This window comes from Hetaerina americana, unplaced genomic scaffold, assembly GCF_022747635.1.
Source record: "Hetaerina americana unplaced genomic scaffold, ioHetAmer1.1.p SCAF_41, whole genome shotgun sequence".
In the NCBI taxonomy this organism is placed as follows: domain Eukaryota; kingdom Metazoa; phylum Arthropoda; class Insecta; order Odonata; family Calopterygidae; genus Hetaerina; species Hetaerina americana.
In genome coordinates this window covers 849,707-876,559 of record NW_027286997.1, presented here as the reverse complement: position 1 = coordinate 876,559, position 26,853 = coordinate 849,707, and the positions used below count along the sequence as shown (strand labels likewise).

Sequence of the window (26,853 nt, the reverse complement as noted above, 5' to 3'; positions counted from 1 at the left end):
TATATATATATATATATATATATATATATATATATACAAATATACATACATATATATATATATATATTTATTGGACCAATAATAACATAAAGCACATTTTGCTTCTATTGAAAATACTAGTTGCCTTTACAAAATGTATTTTTATGGAAAGATGAGCAAGTCATTGCTGATAATTAATTATTCTGAGTATTTTATATATATATATATATATATATATATATATGTATATTTTTTCCCCGTACAAATATGTGAGAAGCTAGTGCTGAGGGTGTACCAACTCCGAGGAAAAAATGCATGTGTGCCTATATTTGTTGATGAATATTGCATTGTGTTGCCTTTGTATATGCCCCTGTTTTTTTAATATTTTAGTCACATTAATGATTTCCGGCGCACTTATGTTTAAGAGGAAAATATTATTCCATGAATGTTTTTCTGCAGCAGTCATATTCATGCAACTAGCTCAACTGCTTTCCAGCACCAATTGTTTGTTACTGAAACTGAAATATATTATTTGTTGCAATGCTTTATCAATCATTTGGTTATAATTCTATATCATTAATGTGTCTCTCCTCAGTTTTAAAGATTATAATGAATAACTGATCGAAGCACTTTTCCAATTGATAAAATTGTTTTATTTTAAGACCAGGTTTCGATGTGTTACATTTCGATGTATCATCAGGCATGATAATGTAATACATCGAAACCTGATCGTAAAATAAAAAAATTTTATCAAGTGGAAAAGTGCTTCGATCAGTTATTCATTATGTTCGACTTTTACCACATCATGCCTGAAGCTACTAAATTTGTTTAAAGATTATGTTCAGCTCTTTATATGTTTCAACTAAAGGCTAAAATGTCCTGAAAATTTAAGAGTTCAACATTAGTTGTACTCCACTCCACTTCTAGCTCATCTTTGTGGAATTCCATTTTTGAGCGCTGAATGTGAGAGGGTAGTGAAAGATAGAGTGTTCTCCCAGGTTACGATGCACGTTAAGTCTTCCAAGGCTGTTCCATGAGATGAGGTTTTGATTGCCCGAATGTCACTCTGTTCGCATTCCCTCAGGCAGGCGCATGGGGATGGAGAGTGAATGGTTCCGTGGGGTGGAAGGCCTTTGGCTGAATGTGTTGACACAATCTCGAGGCTTGGTGGGAGGCACGTGTCAGTGGACCCTCAGATGGGGCCAAAGGGCACGCACGTACATATGTACGTCATGTACTATGTTGAAGATCTGAACGAAAACCTTGCAAGTGGAGGCTATGATTTGGTGGTGTGGGAGATCAGTTTGAGTACCAATTGATGTATCATTGTTTGCTGTTCGTGCTTGAGGTGCCAACAGCAATATATTGTTGTCTTTTAGAAACGTCTGCTCTCAAAAATGATCGTTTTCTCCTCTTTCAAGAAATATTCTTTATATACCGCTAAAACATTTCCTCTTCTTCACCACCTTGCTCCTTAATTTAGATTGAAAATTGAACTAATCTGCAGCTTTGTTGATTAAAATACTGTGCGTCAGCTTGAGTTTCCCAAGCACAGCGTGAGTTTCTTGCGAGAGCCTTTCCTGAGCAACACTTTAAAACCTACTTAGAATGGGAGCCAAGACTGACCAATTGACTTTCTCCTATCACTCATCACTTTTTATTCATCTTGGAGTTGTTTTTCATTGTGTGTCTTATTGTTTCCACTGCTTTCGAGCATTTTATTTGATTCACTGAGATTCCATGAGCATTGTCCCTTGTCTTTCATATTCAACTCCAAGTATTTAAACGGCCTCTCTGCTCTGTTGCTTCTAATGGGATAATTTGTTTCTGACTGGTCGACTGCAGCAAGCAAGCTGTTGATTTCAAGCTCCTATCTCATTCAGCTGGTGTGTTGCGTCGTCTGGAGAGCTGATTTGGCACAATGGCTCCAATGGCAAACCTTGGTTCAAAAGTGGCCATGGCAGTAGAAAATGAGATTTGATGACGAGAGAAAATGAAAACATTGCTTGTCATCTTTTGATTCTGAGCATTGTGCTTTCAACCCCCCTCATGTGAAGCCAAGAATTTTATAGGAATAGTCTCATAAGTGAACAGCTGTGGGTGTGGTTTTGGTCTTGTTTGAATAAACCCTTTAATATTAAAAATATAATAAACTTCCGGTGATGTATTTGCACCTGGTGTTGACTGTGACAGAATCACTGGGTCATTTAAAGTATGATCCCAGTGGGAAATTCCTTCATATTTTCGACCATGTTGTGTCTTTTTCTGCCTCTCTACTCCTAATTAGTACCTGAGAAACAGTTAGTCATTAGTACTTCCTTCAAACCGCAGTTATTTCAGCAATGCCGGACAAGCACCACTATAAGTGGATTCTATGTGATTCTCTGGTAAATTATTGCCTGGCATTTTAATGGTATCCAGGAACTAAAATAAAAGAAGATAGTGAAATAATAAAAAAATGGTTTAAGGGTATATGACAGGGAGAGTGCTGTTATTATTTCATCAAAGGGTTTCATACTATAATGGACAATTTTATTACCAGCTTGATTTTACATAAATTTACCATATGCTCCCTATAAAAAAATGTACATTTTATACAGAAATGTTGGGAAATAGTCGGAAATGAGTCCCTTCTCTTGGATATTAAGAAAAAAATCTAGGTTTGTTACCATCCATTATCTCTGTAGCTTAAAGTGATTTATCCTTTCACTGGTGACAGTTAATTCCAAAATTATTGAGGACCAATGTCAGTGCATTGGTGGCACAGATTGATATTGAGAGTGTATGAGGTTTGAAACTATCCAGCCATGCAATAATTTGAGAAGAATAGCCTAACTAGAACATTAGCCTTAGAAGAATAGCCTTAGTCCCATTCAAAGTATTCCCCTTGGGACCTCACAAACTTATCCAAGCATCTCTTCCTCTTTTAAAAACAATTTGCAAAAGGTCCTTTTCAGAATGGTCATCAGCTGCCTCATCACATTCTTGCCAAGGAAACTATGGGAACCGTATCTGGGGAAAGGACAAGGAAATCACGGATGAGATGATTACAAAGATCAATGGGAGAATGAAATGGAAGGATGCAAACATAGAGTTAGGCAAAATGAAGTACAAAGAGTTAAATAATGAATTGAGATGAGTAACAAAAGAAGCATGGTGGAAGGCGCAGTGTGAGGATATGGAAAGTTTGCAGAGGGAGGGTGAAATGGGGGCGCTATACGTACATCAAGGTTAAATCACTATCGGGAAGTAAGAAGGGAAGATCTGTACTAACAGTTACAGATGAGTCGGGTAAGATAATAGTTGAAACCAAAAAGATCAGTATATAGAAGAACTGTATGGTTAAGAACTTAGGCCAACAACGTTAGACATAGACACCGAGAGTGGATGTGTTTTCTCATCGCTCCGAGAAAGTCAATGTTTGTGGCCAAAATACGTGGGGAGGTCAGTTCGGAGAGTAAAGTGGTGATTATGTGCAAGGTCTCTAAAAGGAACTTAAAAAATGGTGCCCAATGCATGGATTGTGGATGTTGGTTTCACTTCAAGTTCAGTAAGAAGACCATGAAAGAGCGTATTCAAGAAGGGTGGAAGTGTGAAAAGTGTGTTTCAAACAAATTAGGCAAGAAAGACTGTACAATGGAAAAGCTAAGGAGTGAATTGCAAACAGCCAAGGAAGTAATAACAGCCCTAAAGGATGAAAACAGTAGGTTAAAATGTCAACTAGATAAAAAATGTGAAAATTTCGAGGTTGTTAGAGACAGGAGAAGGAAAAGACGCACGGGAATGAGATTACCAGAAAAAAGCCACAGTGCAGATTTGTGTGGAGGAGGCAGTACGGGTGAAGGAAATTCAGTGAGGGAAGGTCTACCACATCCACAAGGAAGGTGTGAACCAAAGCCGAATAAAACAAAGATTAGAATCATGGGGGATTCTATCATAAGATTCTACGGAGGAGTTTGCGAGGAAGGTGGCGCAAGGGTAAATTGCTTCCCAGGTATAAGAGTGGAGCAATTGCATCACAAAATTGAGGAGATGGAGGGTGAGCGGGAAGAGGAAGTGGTGATCCTACACGTTGGCACAAGCAATGTCCTAAGGGCCAAAACAGGTGACCATGTAATTGGGTTGGTGTGGGATTTGGCCATGGCAGCCAGCAAGAAATTTAAAAAGGCAAACAGTGATCAGTGGAATCGTAAGAGGGAAAGAAATTTGGGACCACAGAATCGACTGTATTGAGGGAATAGACTGGGTGTGTCCAAGATGGAGTTTATTCTTTTGTTGATACAAATTGTTGGATGAATGATGGCAATATAGGGTTGGATGTCGTCTATCTTTACAGTAGGGGTTCCCATAAGCACGGAAAACTGCTAGGCAATTTAATAAACAAATACAGGAAGCAGGGAAACTTATAAGTGTCAACCTAGGTGATTTGGAAATTGAAATCAACTACCCCCGCAGAAGCAAAATTACTTACCGTGTGATAATCTCATTCTACGGGAGAGAGGTCACAAAAGAATCTGTCAGAAGAAGAATTGAAGTGGAGGATTCTATATGAGCGGGAAGATGGGACATGGAGAGGAACTACGGGATGCGTAGCAAGTAGAGCATTGGCCAGTGGCTCTACTAGCAGGCCCAAGGGTGTGCACAGTATAGGCAGTAAAATTGAAGGTAAGAGCCATTGCCAAGAATTATATCCTGGCAAGCATAATATCAGTTATTTGCAAAATAATGGAAAAAAGAATCGCTGACTACAACCAGGAATGGTGGACTAGAGATAGATGGCTATTCAAACACCAACATAGGTTTAGAATGGAATACTCTTGTGAAAAGCTGCTTTGGGGATTAAGCCAATATATCAATGACGCAATAGATGAAGGAAAGGATGTTGATGCAGTAATCGTTGATTTTTCGGCAGCTTTTGACAGAGTACCTCATGATAAATTATTGTTAAAGTTGGGAGTCGTTGCCAATGGATTTCAGGGTAAAAGAATGAATAAAAAATTTTCTTACTGGCAGAATCAAAAAGTAAAAATAGGGGGTGCATTTTCAATAGAGGCAAACATTATCGTAGGGGTTCCACAAAGCAGTGTTCTAGGGCCATTACTCTTCTTAATTTACATAAACGATTCGCCAAACATTTACATTCCCAAATTAGACTTTGCCGATGACTGCATTATATGCAGATGGGTAGAGCATGTAAATGATAGCGTAATACTACAAAATGACATCGATCACCTTGATGACTGGGTTACAAATAATAATATGGGCATTAATGTTAGTAAGAGTAAGCATGTAAATTTTTCAAATAAAAAGAATGCAGAAAAGGATATTAACACCCTTTTTGGAGATAGAATCCCATGTAGCAGTCATTGCAAATATTTAGGAATTAACTTAACGAGGGATGTCCAAATAGCTAATACGATCCGGAAGGCATTGAAAGTACTTCATTGGGTAATTAGAAATTGAAAAGGAAGTAGTGTAGCCACAAAAGAAAAAGCGCATCATGTACTAGTTAGACCTATCCTAGAATACTCACCCATAGTATGGGATCCATATGAGGTGGGACATATTAAAAATATAGAAAAAGTTCAAAGAAAGGCAGCAAGATATATACTCCGAAGGTACAAAAGAACAGAGTGTGTCACAGAAATGTTGGCTATACTGAAATGGGAGAGTTTGAAAAATAGAAGAAAAAGGAGTAGGTTAGGCGCAATGTATAGAATAGTTAAAAATGATGAAGCGTGGGAAGATTTATGGAAAGAGATAGAAAAACCAAACTTACTGGGATTAAACGACCACAGTTTTAAAATAAGAATACAAAAATCAAATAAGAAAAAGTACTCTTTTTTTTTAAACAAAACTATTGTTGGTTGGAACCAGCTACCTGAAGGTTTGTTGCAGTCCTTTCCATCCAATTTGAGGAGTTTTAAGAATAAGTGTAAAGCAGCCTGTACTGGGTGATAAACTTCATTGATCAATGATTATTATGCGATTGTACTCATTTAAATATTGTCCTCTAAGTGAGGTGGACGGCGTGAGAAGTTTTGTTGCAAAACTGAATGATGTGGTAACGGAGCGTGATTTTGAACGGTAAATGAAATTGAGGAGTGCGTGATTATGGACGGAGCGTTGCAGTAAGTATGGTGTGAACCTAGCCCTTGTGTGATGCTAAAGGTGCAGTTGGTAATCTTTAAGTGTTATTGTATTTTAGGGCATTTTGTCTCATATCTGTTCTTATTGTGTAAGTATGCATGTGCATTGTAAGAGTGACCAGACTTGATCATTGCCGACAGGACAATTGCCTAAATTCTTAAATAAATAAATAAGACATAGAAGGAGAACTTGACATAAAGGAAGTTAGCTTTGGTCCAGGTACACTCAACAATGAGATACAATGGGCATTAAGGGAGATGCAATCAAATAAGGCAGTGGGGGTAGACAAAATTCCTGCAGAACTGCTAAATGGTTTAGGAAAATATGGGAGGAAGGGCCCATATGGACTAATTCGTAGCATCTATGAGGAAGGAATCTGGCTGGAAGACTTTGTCAGTTTTAGTTCCTATTCCGAAAAAGGTAAAGGCTACATCATGTGAGGACTACAGGGCGATAAGTTTGACGATGCGAAACATCTGTGCTAAACTCATCCTGTAGAACTTGATGAACAACCAATAGCAAAGTTGAGTGTCTGCTTGTAAAGACCTGCTTTGGTATCCTATCAATTTCCTGACTTGGAACTAGTAGACTCTTTACTATTCCCAAGAGTGAAATTCTCCCTCCATCAAGGGCACCACCATGGAACCCTAAGTACCATCAAAGAAGCTTGCATGCTTACCCCTAAGGACCTTCCATTGTCTACCTACTAGGGAGCCTTCAAGTTGTGGAACAGCTGATGGCAAAAATGCATCAGTGCTCAAAGGATGTACGTTGAAGAATTTTGAGGCAAGTGCTCGCGAGAGCAATGTAACAATTGGATGGCACAATGGAACCCAAAAATATACTTCTAAAGCTCGTGAAGGGACTCTGAAATTTAAGATTATTTGAGCTTTCCTAAGGTCAGACTGAAGTCAATCTGAGGAAAAGTGCAAATTTATTTGTTATAATTGTTTTTGTGGGTGAGAGAGAAAGTATTGAATACTCCAATGCAAACATCATCTATAAATCAGCATGGATGCACCAGGATAATTTGATTGTTATGAGTAATGGTGGTTACCCTGCACACCTAACATAACCTAATATTTTAGAGATGTAATGCTGTAAAAAAGGTGCTTGGAGATTTTAAATTAATAACTTTTCTTATCCCGGCAGGATGAAATGGTTTGTATAAAGCCTAATGTACTGGCATTTTCTTTAATAATCTCACCGTAGCACCCAGACTTGCCAGTTGAGCGATTAGTTAACGTCCATCAATTTATGACGTTCATTACTAAAGGGCAAACAGTTACGACATTTGACCCTCGAAAAGGCACGGAGGTATGAAATAGTGTACTAAACTGCCACAAGGGACCGCGCAGGTCGCCGCTTTCATTGCCTCGAAGTAGTCTGTAAAAAGTACTGAGGTTAATCACCAGGAGCCGCTACCAGAGAAAGAGAAAGAAATCTGTGAGGTTTCCGTGGTCCTGGGGAAGGAGAAGATTGTGGGCCCTACTTGCTTCGTCATAGCGTTGGGTATTCACGTGAGCTGGTCACTTCGTGATATTTCTGTGAAAAAACGTCTCTAACTCGGTGCTGAAAATCAGAAGACGTCGATTCCTTGTTGTGATCTCTGTTTTTGTGATTATAGTGATTGGTTCTTCGGCGGCGACTTGCGGAGAGCAGAGAATTGGTCGGAAAACGAGAGGTCAGTTTCACTACTTGAGTTCAATGTTATTTTTTTGTTTCCGATCTTATACTTTGGATTTATGCCTGCATTAACTTTCTAAGTTGCTGGGCACTGATTCAATAGCTAATGCCATTTTTGCTAAGCGTGGAAATGATGCAAGCAAATCTTTCGCATTAGCTGGGAATCGCGGCGGTGTAGTTGATTTCGATACTGTGATGTTAATTGCTTTTCATTGGGTTTTACTCCTTAAATGTGATGCGGCCGTGCTCTCTTTGCACCATCATCTTCTTAGCCACACCTAGTCATTAAAGGATGTCGAGTTGGACTTCTCCGTTGTTGTCGTCCGTGTCATAATATGTGAGAAATTCTTTTCCCAGAACAAGAAAATATGCGTTTTGATGTATATTTCTCAGGAATTCATTTTGATACATTTGGACGGCTATGTTTCATTTATCATAGCGTGTATGTGGAGTTCTACGTGAGAAACTGATGTTGTGTCCAGCCGTCATGCGTTCAGCATGGTGTTTCCATAGTTTCCACGTTAGCTCATGTGATTTTGCAGGTTCTATGAACCACCTGTTACTCGCATTAGCCGGTTTTTAAGTCTGTTGGTAAGTCTAGTGGCTATTTTGGATTGATTTTTTTGTCCCTAGATACTATTTTTTTTAGATATTTATTAATCGAGAACTTATATCTGTAAATGTTTCAAAATTTAAAGATCTCCAGGCAATTTAAGCCAAGTGTTATTGGGGAAAGAACAGGTGAACGCGCCGACGTATTAATAATCAAAGGCCATGGAGGTAGTTGCGTTAACCTTTTTTCCGTATGAAGGAGCAAGCAATAAGAGCATACGAGGTAGGGAAGCATATGATGACTTGATTGTTGCTCGGATATGCCTTCAATTTAATGGAAGCAAATTGATAGTGTCACTTAATTCAGAACAAAAACCAATAATATTCAGTTTTAATAATTATCGCTTGGAATTAGAGCATCAGGCGTCGGAATCATAGCTATTCGATGTAGTATGTATGGGCCGGCATGTAAGTTTCTTTTCTTTTCCTCCGCTAATTATTATAATTCAGTGGGTGGCCTCACCTGCTCCGAGTTCGGCCATCTATGAGTCTATATGAAAATTTAATAATAATGTATTCGCAAAGGCCGAAGGCAATGGTAAACATTGTAAAATGCTCCAGCACTCGCTCCCAACTTCAAGTCGACTGAAAATACCTGTGTGTGGTTGTTGTTAGCATATCGGTGGTGTTTGCGTATCGTGCGATGTATTTACTATTTTCGACTAATTGGGTGGAAATATAGGTGGGGAATAGCTATAAAATTCCTGTCACAAAATGAGCTTGGGTGTACATATGTCGGGACAGTTTTTACCGAATGTATTTAGGATATCATCCGCATATTCGTCCCAACGAGATATTTTGACATTGCTATTTTTCATGGTAAGATACGAGTTACCGTGCGCATTTCACGTATGAAATGATTTTTTTCCAAAACACGTCTCAATTTTGATGTGAATTGCCCATCGTTATTCTAGGTGCGTACGATTTCTTAAATAGTAGTTGAGGTGTTTCGTGCGTCGGCTCTGCAATGGTAGCGATTCATTGGTCGAGGTAACGTCTTGTCCGCTCCTGGCGTCATTCGTCTGTTTTTATTTTGTTTCATTCAATGGTGTTTTTTATTTTGTTTCATTCAATGGAATTGTTTGATTCCCGTCGCATCGAGCATCAGTGGTAATCGTTGCCGTGACGTCGCCGGGCTGTCAGCGGACAGAGAAGATTCAAGGTTACGCTTAGGCGGGACTCGTCTGTGCACATATTTCTAGATCAAGGAAATTTTCATCTGCGTGCTATTATTTTCAATTTACGCGTTCGTGAGGACGGATTTTTGAATAGAGTGCCGCGCCTGGAGTCACACGAAATGGAGTACCTAGCATCACGTGTGCAAAGAAGAAGTTGAGCGATGTGTGTAACGAAATGACGGACCCCTTTCCCCATAATCATTAGAACTTCACTCATAATGTCCATTGATGAAGGCCATTTTTGGCTTTATTTACCGTGGAGTACTTGTAGTCAATTAGATAGGGTATTTTATGGTTGTAGCCTTTTTTCCAATAAATTAAGCAAATGCAATTTCATAAAATTAAAAGAAATGTCTCTACCTGGGGCCATATTCGTTTGATATGCCAAGCATCTTCTCCATGCCGATGATTATTCACTCAAATACTTATGCTCCCCCGAAGAACATCAGTGCTTCTTGAACACACTTTTGATGGTGTTCCCAGGATCCTAACTTGGGCGGAGCCATCATCATAATCGTTATCTGTCGTGTTTTGAAGGTCCGCGGAGGCTCCTTCTCTGCCACGTATTCCTGTCGTGTTCTTCATTTCCCCCATCACCCCCAACCACATCGCCTGTCGTGTTGACCCTCCTCTTGCCTGCCTGACCCCACCGGCACCACCTTCAAGAGGCAGTCACTCCAAGCCAGTTTCTTCTCCTCTTTTCCTGCCAATCCTCTCTCTCTTCTCCTCCCCATTCCTCGCCCAATCCCTCCAATCTTCTGCATTCTTCTCCACACCCACATCTCAAGCACCAACTCCAGCCTTTCCCCATCCCTTCCCAACGCAGTCCACGTTTCACATCCATATAACATAGCACTCCATATGCTATGCTTGACTAGTCTCTTTCTCGGTCCAATATCCACTCTCCTACATAACACTCTTCTTCTCCTTTTGAATGCTTCCCTGGCCATGGCTGTCCTTATTTTGATTCCCTTCTCACTCCTGCAGCCTTTTGCTCCCTCCATACCCAGATATTTGTGCCTCTCCACTCGCTCCGGCCTTTCTCCTTCCACTGCAATATTTGTTTCCTCATCTCCACCAACGTTCATCACTTTGGCCGTGCTCCTGTTCATCATCAAGCCATACTCTTCCTTCATGCCATTGAGGTGTTCTTCTTCCTCTGCCAAAAGGATCTTGCATTCTTCTGGAGCCATCGGTGCTGCTCCTCCTCTGAAGTGTTCTCCTTCATGATTTGGTTCAGTCTTCTGTTCAGTACTCTTAACAGTCAGTGCCTTCGATGCATGAGCAATGACACTTACGATGGTGCGATGCTCCTTGCATTTCCTTGTACCTTTCATCTTTGGTAATGGTATCAGTTCTCCTCCATCTATACCCTTCCATTTTTCATCTCTTTTGACGCTGCCTCACTCTGCAAGATGGCCTCTCCAATGCAGTCTGTGTCCACATGGTACTCCTCCACATTTAGCTGCTGGGGTTTTTCACTTTCCTCGTATGGATCTCCCATCTTTCCATTACTTCTTTTCTATTACATTTTCTTCCTTGCTCCACACCTCCACACCTCCTGGCCGTGCTCCCGATGATGTTCCAGTGCCATCCCACGTAATATTCTTCACTTTGTCGTGCCTTCCAGCCCTTCTATTTCTGCACATTCTTTGTTCAGCCATTCATCCCTTCTCCTCTCAGTCCACTATTCAGTTTTCTATTCAGCTTTCTTCCCTCCGCTTCCCTGGTACTCTCTTCCCTCTGTCAATCATCACCCATTTGGCTTGTTTGTTCTCTTCCCTTCCCTGTAGCCCACTGATTCTTTGCTTGTCCCTTCACTGCCTCTCTTTATTCTCTCCCACTCTTCCTCAGTCGTTGTATTCATTCTCTTCACCTCTCCCCATTCATATTCACTCCAATGTCCTCCTGGTCCATTCCCTTTAGTTTATCCAAATCCCACTTCTTGACCTTTTCAGCTCTTTTTATCCTTTGCATATCGTCTCGATTTCGGCACCAAGTGGCAACTAATGGTCACTGTAGATATCTGCACCTGGGACACCACAAACCCGCTTCACTCTGTTTCTGCATCTATTTCCCGCCCATATAAAATCTCTCTGCCTTCTCTGTATGCATGTGTGCTCTTCTGGTGTGCAATCTTCTCTCTGGAATGGAAAACATAGTGTTTGTAGACATAAACTTATTTTCCCTGCATTGCTTGACCAGCCTGCACCTCCTCTCTTGTTCCTCTCTCCGTACTAACCAACCGTTCCCATCACCACTCCTTTCCCTCTGCGTACGTACTTGCATTCAAGTCGCCCATTACAGCATTGTAGCATCCATCTCCTTCGCAAACTTCCTCCTCCTCATCACTGGAGTCGCCTCCTGGCATGCGCACCTGAATGACTAGAAGGGTTTTGGTTGCGGACTCTTCATATCTTCATACATATCGCACCCTCAATGCCGTACATCAACTCAGAGGCACAAGCCTTTGCTTTTTTGATTTATAATGAGCCCAACTTGGTTCCTTCCCTCTCTCTTTTTCCCACTCAATAATTAAATGAAGCATCTCTGCGTTGTTCTTCCGCACAACATCCTTCCCACCTCATTTCGCTCATTCCTATCATGTCCACCCTGTTTCCCTCCATCTCCTTTCTCTAGTTTTCCATGCCTTAGGAAAGTTCTTGCATCCCATGTTCCAGTTTTTATTCTTTAATTCTCTTCTTTTCTATCTCCTTGCATGTTGTCTTCGTGTACAGCTCCTCAGGGAAAGCCAAGTGAGGGGCTATTTTACTTACAGAATATTTCACTTGCAAAGATTCCACGTTATTTTCTTTTCACCTACATAGGTGAGCCCACTGTTACCTAGGGAATCCTTAGTGATCTTTACGTGGCAGTTCCCTGGGAGGAGTAGCTCATGTTAGATCAGGGCAGGAGGGACCAGTGGCATATAACTTAATGCAATTTACACAATACATATTGAAATGAAATAAGTAATTTTGTAATTCCACGCACATGTTATTATAGCACAACCTAGGTTTTGATGTTGGACGTCATCATCAGGTCTGATATGCAGGTGAAATTTCTTAGTTTCAGTATTTTGGAAAGATTGAAATGAAATGAAATAATTTACTTTCCACAAACTTTATTTTTAAAAAACGCGACCCAGGTTTCGATGTTGTACATCATCATCAGGTGGTCCTCATAGAAGCATGCTGGCGATATATATAGTGCCCTCTGATCATAGGAGGGGGGGTTGCAATGTAGCTGGGAAGAAAAGTAATGCAGTTATGGCAAGCCTCTACAGAAGACTCTCCACAAAATACCGGAATGCGTCATTGAATATCTTCTTCAAAAGTCGCTGCATCTCCCTTGGAGTTTTCCCGAAGTGCATCAACCTTCAGTGTAAGAAAACCAATCCTTGGATGGAAAGTTCGCTATAGGAGTAGCCAAGAAAGCCTGGCTTAAAAGGGAGTTGCACAAATGGTATGTTAAACGAGATGCTATATCCCATTATTCACTACTTTTATGCATGGAATTGTCCCATATACTTCATTGGATTGAATCTCTATACTTTGATAATGAAGTCGGCCAGACATGCAGTGAGATTTCCTTTCAAAAAAGAGCAAAAAGCAACCGTAAGCTCGAGTTACAACGGAAAAATGAGACCAGTTCAAAATCAACAAGTTTGGCCATAAGTTTCGGCCTCGAATCGTTAATCTTTCTGGGCATTCCTTTTCTAATAGTGAGATTTCTTTGCTAGAAAAAGGCCTAAAGTACGTACCTAAAATTCCTATTTCTGTTGAAGACATTAAAAACCTGGCGGTTGACCTGACAAAGTTGCCCTTCAGAAAGAAAATTTCGCGGTTAAACAAGTTGTTTCCCAGGAGCTCCTTAAATTCTTACCACTAGAAGTAAAAAAGAAAAAGTATTCTACTGAGTACGAGGCCTTAAAGTCCATTATACATTCATGGACAGGTAGAAATTTGATCATCCAGAAAGCAGATAAAGGCAGCGCAGTGGTTGTATTAGAATGAAATACCTACATCACGAAATGCGAAGACTTCATCAGGGACAATAACATTGAAGTACTTCGTTCAGACCCAACCCCCAAGTTTCAACAAGAAATTAAGAAAGTGATTAAATCTTGTGATATGTTATTCAAAAGTTGTGTAATGTTGAAACTTGTGCAAATGAATCCCTCAGCACCACGGTTTTTCGGGCTACCTAAAGTTCACAAAAATGGGATTCCGATCAGGCCTGTAGTATCAAATATGTCAGCTCCCAACCACATACTAGCAAAAAGGCTTAATGTACTCTTCAGGGAGGTTACCAAATTTTCCACGGAATATGGTGTAGTGAATTCATTGGACCTTGTCAACAAACTTATGAAAAAGGTCATCCCGAAAAAGTGCATGCTTGTTTCCTTCGATGTACGCAACCTTTTCATTAACGTGCCACCCATGGAAGCGGTGAACCTTGCCGAAGACATCCTCATCCGGAAATCCATCCCAGTGCCAGTTATAAGTGAACTTTGTGTATTACTTAAGACGTGTGTTTCCCAAACTTATTTCATTTTTAATGGTACACATTTCCAACAACCCAATGGTTTAGCCATGGGCTCGCCCTTGTCCCCACTCCTGGCCGATATTTATATGGACAATTTTGAAAAAGTTTTGTTCTCCTCAGCTCACCCTCTCATTAATAATGTATTTTGTTGGCTAAGATATGTAGACGATGTCTTCTGTGTGTGGACAGGTTCTGATCGGCAACTAGATCAGTTTCTAGCACATCTAAATTCTATCAATTCTAATGTACAATTCACGTGTGAAAAAGAGGAAAAAGGTTCCCTGCATTTCCTCGACCTATCCATTTCTAAAGACAAAGACGGGTTACAGTATTCCATTTTTAGGAAAGAAATGTATACAGACCAATTAATTAATTCCTCTTCAAGGCATTGCTTCACCCAAAAGCTTTCGGCATTTGATGCAATGATCCACCGTTTAACCGCTATCACTATGTCAAAATTCAATGTATATAATGTAATTAAAACGTTAGCAGTAAACAATGGTTATTCAGAAGATCCAATTAATAACCTTTACCGGAATAAACTTACAAAAATAGCCTTAAGCCACATTTACAACCCCAAACATGTAAAAGATCCCACTGCCAAATGGCGGAGAATACTATATCTTGGGACTATTTCTCATAAAGTAATAAGAAAAAATTAAATGTGCCTTTTACCATGTTCATGCCTTAAGAACCTGATCTCTCACACTAAAGACGAAGTCCTCAAAAACGAGAGGTGTGGAGTGCTCAGAATGTAACATAAAGTATATTGGGCAAACAGGACGGAAATTGAAAGAAAGAATTGAAAAACACCAAACGTGTAAAAAATAAGAACATATCATCCCTCTTTGCAAAGCACCTCATCCAAAGTGACCACAAAGGTGACTTTGTGACAAAAATCATTCATTTTGAAGAAAAAGGTCAAAGGCTCGATGCTTTGGAGCAGTTAGAAATTTTGAAATGTGTCCGTTGGAAAGATGATCTTGCCAACGAAATTTTGTATCCCTCCCACTCCCCACTCGTAGACCTACCACTCTTCTAAATCAAAAATGTAATTCTCTTTACTTCCCAGCTACATTGTAACCTTTTTTACCCCTCCAACCTCCCTCCCTCTCGTACCAAATCCCCCCCCCCCCCATGATCAGAAGATATATATAGCCAGCGTGCTTCTATGAGGACCACCTGATGATGACGTCCAACCTGGGTTGTGTTTTTTAAAATAAAGTGTGTGGAATTACAAAGTAAATTATTTCATTTCTTTTCAATATGTTATGCAAATTCCATAAAGTTATGCCTGAGGCAACAAATTTTTTTGGAAAGATGTTTTAATTATTCATTATGAACACAGTTGCTTAATTACATTAATCTTATTCTTATTTTTTAACCACATAGTTTAAACTTTACACTAATAATAATTTTCTAGGGTCAACTGTAAATGTTTCCAAAACTTTTTGCAACCATCTTACGTCTTTCTTTTATGGACCTTTCCAAATAGCCCAGGGGAGTTGAGACTTTGAAATGCAGGAAAATTGTATCATATTGTTATCTTTGCAAGTTAAAGGGTATTATCACCATTAATAAATAATCACATTTTTGAACCATGTACTGCACACCAGAACACTCTGGCGCTCTTCACTCTCCATTTCCTCTCTCAATCTCAGAGAAGGAAAAGTGCAATATCGTATTGATATCGAAATCAATCTCTAACTAGATTGTAAGTGATTAGTTTGTTGATGAAAACCATACGTTTCGATACATCATCTCAATCTATTTGCGGCTAGATTTTAATGATAAACCCATTCATCTCAACTTAATGAGACAACTTAAAAATGGAAGAAAATTAGTGTCCATGAAGGTTCTTTTCGGGGAAATCAGCAAACATATTCTCCGTTGGAAATTATTGACGTTGAATTAATCTCAGCCCCAGCTTCCCTAGCAAAATGGTATTGACCACCACATTAAGTATGTTTCACATCACTGTACTGCATACTCTTATCGGTTATATTTTGTGCAGATTGGCCATCATAAATATTCGCTAGAGACGAGGCTTAACCTTGTCAATTCCTGTGAATAATATTGTATTCATTCTAAACTGAGAAAGCAGACAGCATTCTTGGAGTTGAACTGCTACAATCTGGAGAACATTTTTTAAATAATCTATTCCATCCTTTTGGGTGAATGTCTGATAACATAACTTTATAGCATACCTGTACAGTGTTAGCATTTGACATTTTAAGTTTGATTACTCATTCACATGCTATGTAATATTAGCATCTGCATGTCTATCAACTTATTCCCAGGATAAAGCGTGGACACAGCATCATTAAGACTAGCATCACAACTTGAAGTTTGATGCACAAATATCCTGAATCCTCAAAGGGTGGATGCATGGGCAATGACCCTTGCCCGTGGGATTCCTCAAGGTCATTCACCTGGCTGATCTAGTTACATGCAAAATAAGCTACAAGAACATGCAGTTTTGATTTTGGATCCCATTTCTTGTGTATCAATTGAGCTCAATGGATATAGGCCGAGCATCCATAAACCTTGAAATGGATGATGTCCACCCACTGCCCCATCCAGCCTTCCTCAGGTCACTCCCGCCTGGGGTGATTTCATATTTAGATGTGTAGCAGTTGAACATTCTTAACCACAATCACCTCTGGACAACTCAAGAGGTCATTAATGAGATGCACCTGCCCTTTTCACCAATCAGCGCCTTCCCTCCTCGTCCATTTCGCTCATGAAAGTGAGTTGATCCTCCATATGTCCACCTTGTTTGAAATAGTCCTCATACATTCATCTGCGTACTGCTTCCGATCATATATATGCTTAAGTTTTTTTATCATGTATCCCATAGCATTCTTTACTTTTGCTTTGAAAACAAAATGTACGAGGCACTGCTTCTTTGATTTTCAAAGAAATTCCATTTCAAAGTCGCCCGTAGAGATGTGCAAGTGGCTGTTTCCTCCATGATAAGAAGGCATCGGCGCCCGCACAAGTCCGGAGGCCGCTGATTCCAGCTTCTCTCTCTCTCTCGTGCTCTGCCGCTGCTTTGTAATTTTGACGTTGCTGATTGCCTTTCAGAAATGGGACAGAGGTTCTGAAAACCTTGAGCTTTGCGTGGTGAATTCCTGTCACCATGCTCTCTTTCATTTTGGCCAAAGCCTCGATGTGCGAGTGCCGCGAAGGACCGCTCCTCTGGTGCTACCACTGGTTGGGCATCCTCCAGTTGTGCACCAAAGTGATTTCCAATCCCAGTTGTGAGTGGATGATGCTGTATCTGCACCTTAGGTTTCGAAGCAATCTTTAAACCCCTGTGACCATACACATCAAGCATATCTTTCTCATGCCATATTCGTAAATAATAGTAATAATTTTGCGGGTAAATTTGGTGCATAAGTCACGTTGGAGAGGATGGATTGAGCTCTCTGCAGCCTTTTTAAGACTTGCCTAGATGTATTAAATGATGATTCCTTAAGACGTAAAGGGTTTTTTACACCACTATTAAAGGAAATAAAAATTGAAGGGAAAGGAATGGTAAGATCGGTGTGGTGATTTACGTGGAAAGCTAATTCCATGCCAGTGATCAGGCGCACGCATTCAAAATAGTAAGATGTCCACATTTACACGGAGGGGGGTTGCTTCCCGAATAGGTCTGCAAGGAATTCAAACCCAATTGCCAGGGACCGTGTTTGGGAACTTATAGAAATACATACACGCAGTCACATTGGTTGGTCCAAAGTGGTTTACAGGGAAGTTTATCCCTTTCAAGTAATTGGCTGTGGGCTTTCTTAACCACTTACGTGTTAACTATGGAAGAGGCCGAATGGGTGGGGGGCGAAGATATTAATCCAGATGCCAGGAACACACACTTGGGGGAATAATGAACGCGCTCCCTCACTTCCTCGGGTTCAACACAAAAGCAATACCAACCCGGGAATGTGAAGTGGGCGAAACGCCAGATGGCGTCGTCTAAAACGGAGATGGTAGCGAATCGATCCCTTCAGTCAAAGGGAAAAACAAGCAGTAAATGAAGTAGGGAGGCAGAATAATAACACCAAGGAACTAAGGAAACAATGGTGTATATGTGTGCGCGTATTTCGACCACAAGGTGGTGGTCCTCTTCAGCGCACCAAAGGAGACAAACCAGCGCAACACAAAGTTGAAGTGAATCGGATCGAGGCAACTCGGGGTATGCGAAATGGGGAGGAAGGGGGGGGGGAAGGAAAAGTGAAGGGGCACAGCGACTGACCGTTAGAATTAGGAAAGGAGAGGGAGGTGGGGGGAGGGACGGGATGGGTGGCGAACACCGTTACGGAATATGGTGCCATTAATTGGAGACCGCGTCTACACAAGTATCCCGCGATTCACTAAACAAGTGTGGCAGGGGGGGTACGCCACGTGGGATGGGTAAGGGAAAATGAAGGAAAACATCGCTGAAAACCCTCGGAAAAATATACAAATTTATGTTCATGCTTATGAAAAACTTAGTTTCAAGCAAGTGTTAATTTCACCCAATTAAATAGTTTTTTGTTGTACGAAAAAGGAGTGCGTGAAAATGAACCGCAACCATTTATATATACTTAACACCAAGAGGGGTCATGCGGAACTGAAAAGTAAGAAGTGGGGATGGAAGTTCAATGGATTCACGTGCTATGTGACCCAAGGTCCCCGAAGGCCCCGAATGTCACACATGGGAAACGCGACGATGCGATTCGCTGATGGGAGCGAACGTTGTGAGGCGCCCCCCCCCCCCACGGAGAGAGAGGGATGGAAGGGGGAGCTTGAAGGCACGGCAAGAGAGAAGGGTGGTGTCGCGATACATTCATTATATGACACGCCCATGCTGCAAGCAAAACACACGAGATTAGTCAAAGTGCATGCATTTAAGCAAACATCAATTATTCCCGCTCATTAAAAACTATTATTAGATGCTGTGGATGGAGAGTGGGATTTTTGTCAAGTCCAACACTCTCAGTCCAACTAGTTGCCATCCCTTATGGGAAGGAGGAGGGGCCCTTGAGTTTTGCTAGTTCTGGGGTCTTTTCTCGAATTATATATTCATGATCCGAACGACCAATGCACATATTTGGATGGCGAAGGAATTGACGAGCGGTTCTGAATGTATTGAATGAGCTCAACTTATCATTGAATCGTCTTTCTTCTAAAGATTCCCGCCGCGACTCCAAAAGCATTTCATTGACGCATGTTTTTGCCGCAACAGATTTCAGCGAAACAAGCTGGTCGGCGCTGAATCTTCTCAATTTCCCGAATGAGGCCTTTTTCACTCGGATCCCATACGCTACGTGCATGCCCTTTCGAATGACGCCTTAAAAGAAAAAGCATGGCTGCGGCGTTCCTTGACCTTGGAGTCCATCCTACCGACAATGAGTGTAATGAATCCCAATTTTTCATTAGCTTGCCCGTAGATTTCACGTCTATACAGGGTTGCACCCAAAAGTGGTAGGACTGATTTTTTTACAAGAATTTTATTGACTATATACTTACATCGACTTAATAATCTTCAAAGTATGCTCCTTGAGCTGCTACACACTTAGTATAACGTTGCTCCCATTCCCCGTACGCCCGCTGGAAATTTTCTTTGGGGACGCCGTTGATGACCCTCGTCGAAGCCTCTTGAACGGCCTTTATCGAGTCAAAACGTCGTCCCTTGAGCCGTCTTTTCATCAGGGGGAAGAAGAAGTCCGGTGGTGCCAGATCGGGAGAATAGGGCGGGTGCGGCAACGTGGCAACGCCGTCTTTGGCCAGGAGCTGTCTGACGACGAGCGCGCCATGGCACGGCGCGTTGTCATGATGAAGCACCCAGCAGTTTGCGATGGCCGGTCGGACTCTTTTCACGCGTTCTCGGAGGCGGGTGAGCACCTGCACGTAAAAGTTCGCATTCACAGTCTCCCCTGGTGGGACAAACTCCTTGTGAACCACTCCAATTATGGTCGAAAAACACAATCAACATCGTTTTGAGTTTTGATTTGCTCATGCGAGCCTTTTTTGGACGTGGGGACGCGGAAGTGTGCCATTCCGCGGATTGTCTTTTCGTTTCGGGGTCATATAGAAAAACCCATGTTTCATCACCAGTTATCACATTGTCCAAACAATTTTCATCTCGGTGCAAATTGGCTAACACTTCTTCGGAAATGCGCACACGCGTTGCCTGTTGGTCGACACTCAGAATTTTCGGCATCATCTTGGCGCACACCTTGCGCATGGCCAAATCCTGTGAAATAATGCGTTCGACGTTGGATGCAGACAGACCCAACTGGTCTGCAATTTCTTCACTGGTTAAGCGTCGGTCTGTGTTCACCAGTGTCCTCACTCTGTCCACATTCGTGTCGGTTCTTGCCGTCGACGGCCGTCCGGAGCTATGGTCGTCTTCAACGAGCTCCCTACCAATTCGTTGTCTCGGGCGTGACTTAATGGAATCGACTTAACATAATGAAAAAAGAAGTTTGCGCCGAATTACAAAGTTTCTCTTTTCATTATGAGCTCCCTACCCTCTTTAAACAACTTGTGCCACTCAAATACCGTGGAACGGCTTAAGGCAGTGTCCCCATAAGCCTGCTTGATCATATCGAGGGTCTCAGTTGCCGTCTTCCCGAGTTTCGCACAAAACTTCACGGAATAACGTTGCTCTAAATTCAGATTCATTTTGTTTTTCGACGCGTACAAAAAACTTGCTTCACTAAAAACGGTGTCCTCACTCAACGACAGCCCGCAGGCCACTGAGGTTGGTGTTGGTCTGTTGCTAAGAGCCCCCTCCACCGCTCCCTTCGCGCGAGAGAAACTCAGCCCTACCACTTTTGGGTGCCACCCTGTATATGCCCAATGATAATTAATCAGTTTGTATTAACTTATAGGTATTTTACCGTATCAACTACTTCTAGGTCAACTATCTTGTAAACAAACCCCGTTGACCCTGTCTCGTTGACCACTGCACATTTATTATGGTTTAGTGCCAATCCCCATTTTGTACACTATTTCGAATTACAATCTGGATCCCTTCTACGTCGCGAGGGCGTGTGGCAGGGGGTGTTTGGTCTCCGCCATCTCTTGCTAGTATTAATAGACCCTCAAATACATCTACATCAATACCCTGCGAGCCTCCAAAAAGGTGTGGCAGGGGGTGCGGCACCAGGAGGAAAGGGATGATGGGGTTGGGGTTTTTCAAATGGATGGGGAAGGGTGGAGGGAACCTGCAAAACAATATATAAATATACTAGTATAGCCATGCGCAGTCGCTACCTTGTAGGTGTATGTCGAGCCGACTAGTGGGGGATATCGATTACAAGCATTCTGGTCTCTTATTGTTCTCGGAAAAAATGACCATTTAAACCTGTCATTCTTGCAGTCTATCTCTCTTATCTTACCTGTATATTCGTGATCCCTCCGCCCGTAATACGTTGGGTTTCGTATTATGTTCTTGATGTCATCGGAAAAGGACCCATCTTTAAATGCTTTTGATAAGTTCAATCTATGTTGTAAACGCCGCTGTTTAAGGAAATCCCAGCCTAAATTTTCTAGCAAAGTAGTTACGCTACTACATTGGTCATAACAATTTTTGACAAACATAGCCCCCCTCCGCTGAACTCGATCTAATTCCGAAATCAAATTTATCTAAGCATACTCTAGGTGGGGTCTGACTAGGGCAAGAAAACATCGTTCCCTCACTTTTTCGTCACATTGACCCAACGCTCTTTTTACAAATCCCAATTTTTTATTAGCACGACCGCATATTTCCCGTATGAGCTTTCCCCAGGACAAATCGTGAGTAATTGTTACACCCAAGTATTTAATGGAATCTACCCTCGTGATTTCTGTTTGTTTCACTTTGTAACTAAATTGGGAGGTGTTACTCTTTTCCCAAAAATGTATTATTTCAAATTTAATTCCAATTGCCATGTATCGCACAAAGTCTGAATTTCATTTAGGTCGTTAGCTAACGCGACTCTTTCCTCGCGACTGCGAATCTCTCCATAAATCACCGCATCGTCAGCAAAAAGACGCAGGTATCCCCCCTCACCATCGGGTATCTCCCGGTGAGTCGCCGCGTCGTCCGCGAACATCCCAATCTTACTTCTCACTTCGCTGTTCTAATCGTTGGAGGAAATAAAGAAAAGCAACGGCCCGATTGCACTTTCTTGAGGCACATCCGAGGTCACTCGCACCCTGTCGGAGTCCTTGAGTCTGCTAGTTCTGGCATCTATTTCCGGAATTTTATATGCATGATCCAAGCGACCAATGTATGTAGGAGTGCTTAATTTGCGAGACCTCGGTGCTGAAACATGTGGATCTGAATTTATTTAATAATTTCAATCTTGCATTGAATCGTCTCTCTTCTAATGATTCCCACCCCAACTCCATGAGTATTTCGGTGACGCCTTGCGTTTTATTGTAAGAATGTTTAACAAAACGGGCTGCCCGGCGTTGAACCTTCTCTATTTCCCGAATGAGGCCTTTTTCACTCATGATCCCATACGCTACATGCGTATTCTAAATGAGGCCTTACAAGAGCGTGGTAACAACGTTCCTTGACCTTTGAGTCACTTGCCGACAATGCGTCTATTAAATCCCAAAATATGCTTGACCGCAGACTTAACGTATGTGAGTACCCCAAGTTAAGTCTTGAGTGAATGTAACACCTAGGTATTTTACCGTATCAACTACTTCTAAGTCAACTCCAGCTAATTTGCAAGCAAATCCCGTTGAAATTTACCCCCGACCATTTACTATAAATTAATGCCAATCCCTAGTTAGAACACCATTTAGTAATGCAATCTAAATCCTGCGCTAGAATAAAACGATCCTCATCCCCAGATATCTCCCGATAGATCACCGTGTCATCCGCGAACATCCTAATCTTACTTTTCACTTCGCGGTAGAAATCTTTAACAAAAATATAAAAAAAGTAACGGCCCGATTACACTTCCCTGAGGTACCCCCGACGTGACTCGAAAGCTGCCGGAACTAGCGCCATCAAGGACTACCCTCTGTTCCCGCTCTGAAAGAAAATCTTCAACCCAATTTATTTCACCCTTGTTTATACCCGCCACCTTTAACTTATGAATGAGTTTACCATGGGGAACCTTATCAAATGCCTTTTGAAAATCTAAAAAGATCGCATCCACTTGCCTACCTCTCTCACCCGACAAAAGTAAGTCATGTGTAAATAATCCTAATTGGCTTCCGCAGGAGCGGGTTTTCCTGAATCCGCGTTGATTGCCACTTAAAAAGTTAATGTTATCAAGGTATCTTATTATTGAACTGACAATTAGGTGCTCTAAGATTTTGCAACAGATAGAAGTGAGAGATATAGGTCTGTAATTACTGGGGTCCTCACTGTCACCACTCACTTTTAAAAATAGGCGTCATTTGCGCGGTTTTCCAAATCTTAGGGACTTTGCACTCTGTGAGGGATTTGTTCAATATATATTATATCCACATTAACTTTCCTACCACAATTACCAGATTTCCCTGGTCCTACACAACATTTGATTGCGTGCCGTTGTTCAATCTTTCGCTGAATTTTGCGCTTACTCACTTAGCCACTCGATATGGGTCCACTAAAAACACGATCTAGCATGGACAAGTGCTCGTAGGCGCGTGTTGAAGGGCAACCCCTCCTCACCCCAGAGCGGGCACGTTGCAAACGCACTCCGACCGATAGTCACGTCTGACAAACTGATAATTCCCGATAATTTCAACCGAGCCATGTGCTTCATGATATGGGGGCAATATTATGAGCTAATTGCTTCGACGCCCTAATCGGTATTCTTTCGGGGCCCAGGGATTTGTTTGGTTTAATCTCTTAAAGCAATTTGATAAATTCTTGTTCGTCCAATGTTGTCATTAGTCCAGTGCGTATTGTATCTGGGAAATCCTCGGTGGCAACATCGCTCGTGAAAACACTACGGAAGGATTTACTGAGAATATTAGCTTTTCCATCACTGTCAGAATGGATGATATTTTTCCAATCCCTTAAGCAAGCCACGGTTTGCTCGCCCCCTTTTATCTCCATAACATATGACCAGAGCGCTTTAGGGTCAGTGTCCAAATGCCCCCTTAGTAATTTACGTTTAAAGTCTCGTTAGGCGCTACGTACCATTCTTTTTGTTTCAATTTTAGAGGATCTAAACTTGTCCAATAAATACCCATTCTCCTAGGGCCATGCCCTCTCGCGCCTGCCGTCAAATTTGGGCATCGGTTGGTGGCGACGAATTCGTAAGCGTTTGGGGGAAATCGCCGGGTCAGTCATACTCCAGGGGAGGAGGATGAATTCACTGCGAGGCGGCCTGGTGCGTAGCGGTTTGGATATTCGAGCACTGCGTGACAATTTTGTAGATTGAAGTGAAGGTCAGCGTGTTGGTCAATTAGTGGGTATCTAAAGTCTTCTTTGCCAAATTATTTAGCTTTAGATGAAGTGAGAGTCAGTGCTGGAGACATTACTTACCAAGAGTGAGATAGAATTGGACCGATAATTTTACAAGGGATTCCACATCAATTAGAAAAGGATCCTCGTTAAAAATTGATGAAAAACCGTAATGTTAAGGAAACATCTGTGGTGGCGGTTAATTACGGAAGTATAAAAAAAAGTCATCACCTTATTCAAAGCACAGGCGCAGATATAATTGGTGGAACAGAAAGCTGATAATCATCAACGTCACGTCGACCGCCGCTTAATCGCCACCCACCCGCTTCACTTCAGAGTTCCATTCGTGGAATCTCTTCAAATCCGCGAGACACGTCAATGTTGACGCCAACATGAGCCAAAACGGAATGGTTTATATAATGGCATAGAATGTTTGCTTATTGATAATGAGCTCAATAAATCCTCCGGGCTCGATCAAATACTCGCTTGTATTTTTAGGGACCTTGCGTCGGAAATTGCGCCGAATCTTAAAATAATATTTAAGATGTCGTTGGCAGAGCACAAGGTCACCAGAGATTGGAAAACGGCAAATGGAACACCAATATTTAAAAACGGAGACAAGGAGGAACCGAGTAATTACAGACCTATTTCGTGCAAGGTTATGGAACATATAGTCGCTAGTTCCATCGTGAGACACCTCGATAATCAGCAGTTATTAATGAAAAATCAGCACGGTTTCCGAAAAGGTAGATATCTTGCGAGACACAACTTGCGCATTTTGTTCGCGATATTCTTATTGCGGGAGAGAGCAATGTTCCAATGGACGCGATTTGTCAAGATTTTAAGAAAACCTTCGACGAAGTAACTCATAGTAAACTACTCACAAAAATAGAAGCATATGGCATAGATAAAAATATCCGGGGTTGGATTAAAGACCTTATGGTATGGTCGGGTTCAAAGAGTAGTGACAGATGGAGTCGGCTCAAATGCAGTAGGAGTTTTATGAGACCTCTTTTATTCCTGCATTACCTTAACGACATTCACTCCGTAGTCACTCGTAAGATACGTTTATTTGCCGATAGTGCAGTGGTTTACCGTGAAATCCTAAGGACACAGAAGCAAGGCGAATGATTTTCACACTCTGAAAATGTTGCATTGAAATGCACATTAGCGGATGACTCCGTTAAAAGTTACTGTTGCGGCATCTCCCGCAGTTTCTTTATAATTAGATAACATTAATGCTTTATGTACAACGCTGGTGCGACATTTGGCGGCAGTTCCCAAAGTGTCCGAGTGGTGCACTCCTCGATCGACTTAAAATGACGTGTCTAAAGGAGTCGAACTCGAGGATGATTGTCTTCTTTTACGGCGGAGATTTCATCGAGGTGTCTGGTTCAGAGTTGGGATGCTGCCGGGAGGATCGGGTCCAGAGAGAGAACGAAATACAATGTCTCATTGCCGCTTCGGTAGATCGGTGCACATGTTATTAATGATGGCGGCGTGTGTGCGAGCGTGAATAGCTTATGTTATCGCTCTGCTCGTGGTGTATTCTATATCTAATCGTGTCGACCTCTAGATAGTCGTTATTGGCAAATCCTTTGCCAATCGCGACTCCGATATAGTCAACAGAACCTAGCGGAGGTTGTGCTATAGATCGTGTCCCCGAATAAAATGAATCCATTCACTTGTGGCCAAGACGCGCGTCGGACTGTTAAAGAGGCAAGGATCAGAGATCAGATCAAGTTGGCTTCATTCGGCCATTTTGGGTCCTCTGAAATAGTCACCAATGGCAGCTGAGATTGTTTAATATCGATGTTTGGTTTTGATCTCGAGTTTTTATGCTGACTCAGAGGGAGTGCAAGTGCCTCCTCAGTGTTCTATCTCACATGCAAGCTAGGGTGTGTGGCAGGGGATGCATCCATTCCTGCAGCATCAAAAATGAATGTTTCTCTTAGTTTTTGTCTCAGTATATATATATATATATATATATATATATATATATATATATATATATATATATATAGATGTAGATTTTTAGAATATAGAGACACAAAGAAAGGACACTCACAATTTGTTATTTGACGTTTCGACAGCTCGGCTGTCGTCTTCAGATTCTGAAGACGACAGCCGAGCTGTCGAAACGTCAAATAACAAATTGTGAGTGTCCTTTCCTTGTGTCTCTATATTCTAAAAATCTACATCTGTGTTTTTATATATTTGTGCGTCGTCGACGAGCGTTCCATTTCGAAGATATTTTATATATATATATATATATATATATATATATATATATATATATATATATATATATTT

The 26,853-nt window shown here is 41.5% G+C and overlaps 1 protein-coding gene across 4 annotated transcripts in view; it reads left to right on the top strand.

Annotated features, from left to right (window-relative positions):
* The first annotated feature begins 7,605 nt into the window (after positions 1 to 7,605).
* Cpr (Cytochrome P450 reductase) overlaps positions 7,606 to 26,853 on the top strand; it is a 93,535-nt gene continuing 74,287 nt past the window's right edge. Inside the window, exons 1-2 of one of the 4 annotated variants that reach the window (XM_071591052.1) lie at positions 7,609 to 7,641; positions 7,757 to 7,813. The gene's annotated coding sequence lies outside the window, so the exon portion shown is untranslated. Of the gene's footprint in view, positions 7,814 to 26,853 lie in introns of all 4 variants that reach the window. The other 3 variants (XM_071591050.1, XM_071591049.1, XM_071591048.1) reach the window with 3 other exon arrangements.